Below are 10,273 nucleotides of genomic sequence, written 5' to 3'. Positions count from 1 at the left end.
AGTTAAGCTAATAAATGGAAAGTGAGGGTTTTATATACATACATTAGATCATTTTAAGAAAAATGCAAACCAGGTAGCATTTTAATTCTGACATATTCCTCATTTTACATAGATATCTATATAGGTATCTCTTGGTGTAGATACTGAATTAGAGTTCTTTAAAGTGATTTAAATGTACAACAACTATTTTTTATTGTATTTTAACAGCAATTTATGTTACATTTTTACTTTAAAGTTATTGAAACATGTTACTATAAATGTACAGTTATGAAAAATTGAAAGCTAAATTTCAGGTTCATTGATGGAGTCAATTATACAAAGTAGTCAGTGGTTGTGGAGCATTCATATCGCTTTCCAGGATTTGCATGCCTTTCTCATGATTCAGCATTCCTGTGTTTTTTATAACATACACCCTTTTCTGGCTAAGTGGTCTATTTAGTAAGCTTAGTCTGATGTTTTATTAAAAGTAGACATACACATAGTTCTGCTGCTTGCGATAGAATAGAGGAAACAAGCATGAAGAACAGGACAGCTGTACTTACTTTTTGCTTACATTTAAAAAATTGCTTCAAACAGAAAAAATATCTCAATGGGACATTCAGTGTCATATTCCTTTTCTTTTCCATGTTCATTTAATATCTCTCTTTTTACACAATTCAGAGACTGTAGTCCTGGCATTATTGGCCACAGGTGGAGAAAATGATGGGTGGTCCAGCTCTGCAATTTGTAATCCCCACATGGAAAGCACAGCAGCCTGGGGAATAGACTGCAAGGGTACTCAGAGCAATGCATGCTGTGGGCTGTGGTATTTTACATTATCTACTAACAGATTCAGAGAACCATAACTAGAATTAAAAAGGTTATATACCTCAGTCCTGGAGATCTGCAAAGGTTGACTCTTTAACGGGCAAAAAATGTTGGACTACAAGCTATGCACGTTAATCCAGGCAGTTGGCCATTTTGAAATAGTTACACAGCCTGTGTTTTAACAAACACTGAGTCTGTGTGAATCTTTCCTCATTCATGGACAATTGACGGTGAATGTACAGAAAATAATCTACTATAGATTGAAAATAAGGTAAGAGGTTTCAGAGCAAAAAGATTACTTTTGAAAATGACTTTTTATAAAATCCAGAAGCCAGTTTTTTGAAACCAACTGCTTCATGTTTAATTACGGTAAAGAAAAGCATTCCTACCAACACAACAGGAATTGCTTATATGGAAAAATCAAGGTGAGAAGAGACCATTGGCTCAGATGCAAAGATAGAAACAGAGATGAGAAATAAAATGTATGACACAAAAAATTCCACAAGGAAAATAAGAATATACTCAATAATTAAAATATTTATGAGAGGTACTAAAGAATGTAAACTATATATGTTAAAAGACAAATGTAATGTGGATGTAAAGTTTATAAAATTCTCTGAGAACACAGAAGAGACAAGGGTGAAGAGGAAAAATTATCCAACAAAGAGGATGAGAAATATGGGAAAAGGAGAACAAAGAACTAACATACAAGGTACAACTGAGTCCTAAAACAAGACCTCAGAAATTAATGAAAGAGGATAAAGTTATTATAGATTTAAAAAAAAAAAAAAAAGCTTTCCTGAGGAGAAATAGAGAGCCCAGATTTAAAATGCTCCCCACTTACCAGTAAAAATTAATGATGAAACATGACCTATCCCTAAACAAATTCTGGCAAAATAGCTTATATAAAGTTTTACAAGGATTTAAAAAAAAGAAGAACTCTCTCTCTCTCTCTCTCTCTCTCTCTCTCTCTCTCTCTCTCACACACACACACACACACACACACACACACAAACACCCTAAACAACCAGACAGAAAAGGCAACAAAATTTATCTCATCCTAGACTTGGTAACACTATGTCTCTTAAATAACACTTTAGAAGACAATAAAGCGTTGTCTGTAGAGCTGCACAGAATATATAGAATATATATTCACTTAAGATAACAATCATGTGAAACCAATAGAAAAAAATCGTTTTACTTTCATAAATAAATTACCCAAAGATGTACATCCAGCCAATCAAGGGATAAATTAAAATGAAGGATTCAAAAATAGGAATTCACATTACAAAAGGCAGGTGGCAAACTAAATAAAATTTTAGTTATAAAGTTAGTTTGGAATAGTGTTATTATAGTTAAAATGGTTACATAATAAATGATAATGTGGAATAATATATTTTTAAAGATAATATGCATATAATAAAATGTTAAATTATTAATAATCTAGATTTATATTTACAGATTATTTTAACAATGACCAAGAAATGGAGGGGAAAAGAAAGTAGAAAGAGATAGATGGAGGTGAATAAACATTTTGTCTTACAGGGAAGTCTTCACTTTTGTATTTAGCAAAATGTAAATTAAATTATATTTTGGAAAACTTTATGGTGACCATAGAGAAAACTACAAGTAGACATCTTTCACATCACTCAAAAATAAAGAAGCAAACTGTTGTAACTACATAAAAAGACAGGAAAGTTGGCAATCAGAAAGACAATATAGAAAAGAAAAATCAGATGAGGGTAAGGGGGATCAAATACATGGTGATGTAAGGAGAACTGACTCTGGGTGGTGAACACACAATGGGAATTATAGATAATGTAATACAGAATTTTACACCTGAAATCTATGTAATTTTACTAACAATTGTCACCCCAATAAATTTTTAAAAATTTAGAAAAAAGAATGAAAAAAAGAAAAGAAAAATCATCAAGTACAAAGAGAAACCTTACAAACTATAAATTTTGATAATATAATAACATAAAAAGCTTAAGCTCCTAGTTTAATGATATAGACTAAGAGAAAAGTAAATAAAATCCAAATATATGTGCTTATAAGAAATACGTGCAAACCAAGTGACTCACTGATTGAAATACATGTATTATTACCATATGAAAAAAGAAGAAGCCATGCAGGAAGCAAAACAATAGGTGTACAAAATGAAATTGATAAACAAAACTTTTAGTTTTAATTAGGTAATTAAACTTATCACTTCTACTGTTTTATAGATTACATAGAAAAAAAATAGATAAGACAATATTTAAGACCACAAAGGATTTTAATAATGTAAGTGATAATTCTGGAATCAAAAATGATCAGATTCAGAATTACACCTCCTTTACAAAAATCCAGAAAACACATAGGTACTCGGCCAGAAATTTTACCTGAATTCAAAAGCTATACAAGCCTTATTGTGTGATCGCATTTTATATATATATATATATATATATATATATATATATATATATATATATACATATATATAATTTAATTAAATATAAAATTTTTATATATACTGGGGGTGCCAAAAATCGTATACAAGTGGACACTTTGGACAAGGCTGCTCAAGCAGTACTTCACCATAATCATAAGTGTCTGGACGCTGATGGTAACCACTTTGAGCACCTCTTATAACTGCAGAAGTCAAACGTGACTTGTATTCATCTTTTGCTATCGGCATATATTATTACAATTTTAATAGTTGTTTCCTTTCTTAAAATGTGTATACGTTTTTTAGCACCCTCTGTATGTATAATTTTAAACCCTAAAGTGTATAGCAAACGTTAAGAAACAAGCTCCTAAATAATCAAAATAAAACTGAAAACAATATAATTTACACTCACTCCAAAGAAAACAAAATATTTACATATAAATCTAACCAAACAAGAACAGAGTTTGTATGCTGAAAACCATGAAACGCTGATGAAAGAAACCAGAGATCTTTGTGGATGGACTATCTCAGGACATAACACATTAATACATAATAAAGATGTCACTTCTCCCCTAGCTGATCCATAGGTTCAGTGCACTTTCTATCAAAAGTTTCTATCTTAATGTTTACATGAAAATGCAAAAGAACTAGAATAGCCAAAACATTTTGAAAATGAATAAAGTGGAAGGAATCACACTACTTGATTTTAAGACCTATTATATAGCTCCATTAATTAAAACAGGTAAGATAATTAAGAGGAGGGAAGCGTTAGGAGGTGAAAGCACAGAGTGTTAGCCAGCACACCTCAGGCAGAGGCTTTAAAGGGTTTTCATAGCCTCTAGAACCTCTGACATCTGCCATAAAAATATCAGGCCTGGGGAGCCACGGGTCCCAAATGATGGGTAGAGAAGAGCCAAACCCACCCGACAGTCTGCAAGATTGCTGCCTGAGCTCATCAGCAGACCTGTGAAGGAGAAAATCAAATGTATATTGTTGAGCTACAGAGATTTGGGAGATTATTTGTTATGCAGAAGTATTGCAATGGAAACCTGACTAATTTAAAAAGTAGCTAGGGGCAAGACCACATATAAATCCTTGCCGAGAATGTTGGACTTTATTCTATTAGGTCTGAAGCCATTGGAAGGTTTTGAGCAAAAGAATGACATGCTACACCTTATGTTATGAAAGCATAATTGTGTCACTGTGTGAAAAACAGGTTAGGGTGGCAAAAGTGGAAGCAGAGAGACCATTTAAGAGTTTAATAACTAAATCAAGCAAGATATGTTGGTGACCTAGTCCAAGGTGGGAGTTGGGAAGATAGTCAGAAATGGTCAAATTCTGGATATAGCTCGAAGGCAATATGGAGGCAAGAGGATTTGATAACAATTAGATATACACTGTGAGAGAAAAGTTTCAGCTGCCATTAACTGAGATGGGCGAGGTTACAGCAGGAACACGAGTGTGGCAAAATCTAAAAAATTAGTTTTAGACATTTTATTTATCCTGGTTTAATGGTCCAAAACTATGAAAGTTAAGTTGATAAATAAAGAAATCCCAATAAAGGAAATGACAAAATATTGTTTTAAAAAATATAGTTCTACCAAGATGGATGAAACTCATGAACGATCATTGTCAACTTTGGTATTAACTAATTTAAAGAAATTTAGAAGAGACAGGAGATCTTTCAGCCTCTCTAAATATAAAAGTAATTTTTTTGAGGACTTATTTAATCAGATGACCCTAGAATGAATGCATATTGTCATCGTTACTGTAAAACAAAAACATTTCCAGCAAACATCACTTATTTACAGAATTCTATTCTAGGTTGTGTCAAATCAACAGTGGGAACTATGACAACAATTCAAAAGCATTGTGAAGATGCATCAGTATTTCATACTAGATAAAAAGAGGCAGAGACTGCTGTATGTATGCACACTTCTCAGACAGGCTCATACACTACCTCACTCTAGGATGGTAAAATATCTGGATTCTTCCCAGGAATTCTAGAACTGCCTTTTAAAAAAATAAACGAATCGCAAAAGACCCCGAATAGCCAAAGTAATCCTAAGAAATAAGAACAATGCTGGAGGTATCACACTCCCTGACTTTAGCTTGTACTACAGGGCTCCAATAATCAAAACAGATGGTATTAGCAGAAAAACAGACACATAAACCAATGGAATAGAATTGAGAACCCAGAAATAAAACCACATGAATATGGACAGAAGATTTTTGACAAAGGAGCAAAAAACATACAATGGAGAAAAGACAGCCTCTTCAATAAATGGTGCTGGGAGAATTGGATAGCCACATGCAAAAGAATGAAACTGGACTGCTATCTGTCATCATGCACCAAAATCAATCCAAAATGGATCAAAGACTGAAGCATAAGACCTGAAACAATAAACTGCATAGAAGAAAACATAGGTACTAAACTTAGGGACCTTGGGTTCAAAGAGCATTTTATGAATTTGACTCCAAAGGCAAGGGAAGTAAAAGCTAAAATAAATGAATGGGACTATATCGAACTTAAAAGCTTCTGCACAGCAAAAGAAACCATCAACAAAATAAAGAGGCAACCAACTGAATGGGAGAAGATTTTTACAAACAGTGCCTCCAATACGGGGCTAATATCCAAAATATACAAGGAACACATACAACTCAAATACAAAAAAAAACGAACAACCCAATTGAAAAATGGGCAGAGGACCTGAAGAGACATTTCTCCAAAGAGGACATAAAAATGGCAAATAGACATATGAAAAAATGCTCAACATCACTAATCATCAGAGAAATGCAAATGAAAATCACAATGAGATATCACCTCACCCCAGTCGGAATGGCTATCATCAACAAGACAAATAGTAACAAGTGTTTGAGAGGCTGTGGAGAAAAAGGAACCCTCACACATTGTTGGTGGGAATGCAGATTGGTGCAGCCTCTATGGAAGGCAGTGTGGAGTTTCCTCAGAAAATTACAAATAGAATTACCATATGACCCAGCAATCCCTCTCCTGGGTATCTACTCCAAAAATCTGAAAACATTTATCCATAAAAACAAGTGCACTCCAATGTTCAATGCAGCTTTATTTACAGTGGCCAAGACATGGAAATAACCAAAATGTCCTTCGATAGATGAATGGATAAAGAAGTTGTGACAACATGGATGGATCTTGAGATTATAATGCTAAGCAAATAGGTCAGACAGAAAAAGTAGAGAACCATATGATTTCACTGATATGTGGTATATAAACCAAAAACAAAAGAACAAGACAAGCAAATGAAAAACAAAAACTCATAGACCCAGATAATAGTTTAGTGGTTACCAGAGGGTAAGAGGTGAGGGGGGTGGTAGATGAGGGTAAAGGGGATCAAATATATGGTGATGGAAGGAGAACTGATTCTGGGTGGTGAACATACCATGATTTTTAGAGGATGTAATACAGAATTGTATACCTGAAATCTATGTAACTTTACTAACAATTGTCACCCCAATAAACTTTAAATAAATAAATAAATAAATAAACAAACTAATAAATAAAAATATTTAAAAGAGAATTGCAGACTGTCAGAAAGGCAGTAGTGTGTCCAATATTACGAAACATGTATTACAAACAATGGGAATGTACTTGTAATCAACTATGATGTTTGGAGTCGAAAGCTCTGGTCCCCCAACAGTGTATGGTTCCAGTACCTAAACACCAGCAAGGTAAAAAGGAAAATTATAGTGAAAAAAAAAAATCTATAACATACATTTTTAATCTGTGGTCCATGGAAAATCACTACCCAAAAGAAATATTTTTCCCTGCTGTTACTTGAAAATTGTTGTTTAAAAAACAGCTTTTAAACTATACTAATGGATGTATATGCTAAACACATAAAAGGAGCAGAGGTTGCTACTCTCCGTGAAAAAATAATAATAATGATTTTGCAAAGAGGTTAGTAGCTCCATTTAGGAGCCATACCACCTGGATTGGAATACTGACCTGAGCACTCATTACCTGTGTGATTTCAACAGTATGAAATCAGATGTGGCCATGGCAAGTTCCCTAATGTCTGTGCTTCATTTTCCTCATCTATAAAGTGGGAATGATAATAGTACCTAACGAAAGAAAGGTTAAAGCTGAGTAGAAACTCAAAAAATATTAGTTGCCATTGTTATAATTATGATGATAATGATTGGACCTAATTAAAAATGGAAGGAAGGAAGGAAAGAAGGAAGGGAGAGAGGGCGGGAGGGCGGGAGGGAGGGAGAGAAGGAGGGAGGAAGGAAAGAAGGAAAGAAAGAAGGAAGGAAAGAAGGAAGGAAGGAAGGAAGGAAGGAAGGAAGGAAGGAAGGAAGGAAGGAAGGAAGGAAAGACAAAAGGGAGGGAGAGAAGAGGGAAGGAAGGAAGGAAAAGAAAGATAATATAGTTTTTGGTTTCTTTTCAGTGCCTAACTTGATGAAACATAAGGCTTCAATGGTCCTATGTGCCAAGGTTCTTGGCAATGGTGGTACGAAGCTTATGAGGCTGATTCTTTAAGACCTCCATCCTGAAAATAGATAGAGCAGAATTAATTTTCATCATGAAAAGAAAGCTCTATTTGAAAGAGATACTGTTTTACCACAACATCAATTTGCCCCTAACACTCAAAGCTTGTCTTGAAGAAACCTATAAGGTTACCAATCACACTGACAGTAAAGCAACAGGGCATTATTAGAGACTATTGACACAAGTGCCATACAAAATGTTGAGATGATTTGTAGACCAAAGAATTAATATTAAAAATGTGTCACCATAAAATCCTACCATCCAATACAAAATCACTGACATTTCTTCTAATGTTTTGAATCAAATCATGTTGGAAAAATCATGTTTATTCAGCATGCAACCAGATCAAACTACTTTCACCTGTAAGGATAAATGAGCTCTTGTAAAAATTCCTATTTTTAATGGCTGTGTGCGATATCAGAGGGCTAGTGGATGGGAGGAGAGGGGTGTCACTGTGTGAGGATATAAATGATAAACGTCTAACTATTACATTGTTTTGTGCACCTGAAACTAATAAAAATAAATAAATAAATACAAATTCCTATTTTGTGAGCCCCTTTCAGAAACTCCAAGGTCTGTTAACATTGTTTCTTTTCTAAGAAACATTTCAACTGAGAGAATATTCTGGTATTTTATGCAAAATAGAGCACCTGTGATGTTTGAAAACACATGTAGTTTGTTGTTTTGGTGAAGAGAGAAACAACCCATCACACTGGAATGCACTGCTGTACAGATTGGCTTGCAATGGTATCAAAGACTCAGCCAATAAGACTGACAGAAGTCTTTTCTGTTGCTATGAAAGTGGTCACCTTCATCAGAGCCAGATCCTTGAATCACCACTTTTTAAAGAAATTTGGTCAAAAAGTGGAATAAGATTACATTTTTTCCTACTTTATGGACACACATTGGCATTCCAGGGGACAAAATCAATGCATGTGATTAAAGTTCAGAAAAAAGGAGAAAAATAAAAGCTCACTCAGAACAATTTGAAAGGGAGATATTCGTTCATTGCTTGGCTTACTTGGCAAGTATTTTTGTCCATGTGCATGAGGTAAATCTGCTGTTCCAAAGCCCTGCTGCTAAGAAATCATGAGCAATCTTTGGCCAACATGCCCAAGGAAGTGCTTCACAAGATGAAGTAGAGACTGACAAATCATCGTCAATTTTTCAGCAGGCAGAGTTGGAAACCATGTAGAACTTTTCTGAGGTTTTTTCGGCTTCTTGGACCTTAATATTAAAATGGGCATTTGTAATTTATTCCTTGCTGACACGGTATTAGTAGTGCAAATTTTATCAAAGATGACTCCATTGCCTTGAGAGTGAAGTAAATTAAGTGACCCAAATTGGACATGAGTTGCCTTATTCCATTCTTAAGCTCCAACACCAGCTTACTATAACCAAGCCAAGCAAAACTTAGGAGCTTTGATTCTGTTTGTTTTTATATATACATCTGTGAGTCAGGACTTTCAGAAATCTTGGCTTTAATAAAAACACAAATACTCATAATCAATTCAGGGCCAAAGAAGACTTATATGTTGCTACGTCAAAGTCCACTCCACTAAACCAAACAGCATCGGCTTTATTTTGGACATGTACTACTAAGAATGCAAATAGACGTTTTGGTTTTATTTGCACAATTTGGATTTCTTTCCATGTTTTTCTACTCAGAAGTCATCAATTTTTGCATGATGTCCCACCAATCCTAGAAGAATGCATATGAATATATACTCACACAAAGCTACTGAATTGCTTTGTAACTTGACTTTATATATATACCAAAATAATCTTTAGAAAATAAAGTTATGGTTTTTGTAGACTCTACATGTCTGTAATGCAAAAGAAAGTTGAGAACCAAAGTAATGTAATCTTCATGGAAATGAAATTGATGAAGTGTCATATTCTACTATTCCTGATACATACTCGTATACAGAGTGGTAATTGGAGAACAGTCAGCTTGCATCAAAGTTGTCGAATCACTGGATTTCCCTAGAATACTATGTCTGCAAAGATACACAGGGAGTGAGGAAGTCCCGAACACTGAGACCATGTTGCAGTTTCAGAATTTGTTAGCAAATATCTCAGAGTTTAAAAACCCTCAAGATAGTCTGGACATGGAAAATGTCATATGAAGAACACATACATCTCACTATCTTTAACTTAACTAACTTAATTACGATGATTCGTTTTATGTGTCAACCTGCCTGGGTCACAGAGTGTCCAAATATTTGGTTAAACATTATTGTGGGGTGTGTCTGTGAGGGTGTTTCTGGATGAGACCAGCGTTTGAAATGGTAGAGTGAGTAAAGTAGATTCCTGTTCCCAGTGTGTGTGGGAATCATCCAGTCTGCTTGGGCCTGAATAAAACAAAAAAGCAGAAGAAGGGAGAATTCCCTCTCTCAGCCTGATTGCATGAACTGGGACATTGTTCTTTCCCTTCCTTTGCACTATGACTTACATCATCAGAGCTCCTGGCTCTCAAGCCTTCAGACTTGGACGGGAAGTAC

Source organism: Rhinolophus sinicus, linkage group LG02 (genome assembly GCF_036562045.2).
Source record: "Rhinolophus sinicus isolate RSC01 linkage group LG02, ASM3656204v1, whole genome shotgun sequence".
NCBI classification, from domain to species: domain Eukaryota; kingdom Metazoa; phylum Chordata; class Mammalia; order Chiroptera; family Rhinolophidae; genus Rhinolophus; species Rhinolophus sinicus.
This window is presented reverse-complemented; position numbering follows the sequence as displayed.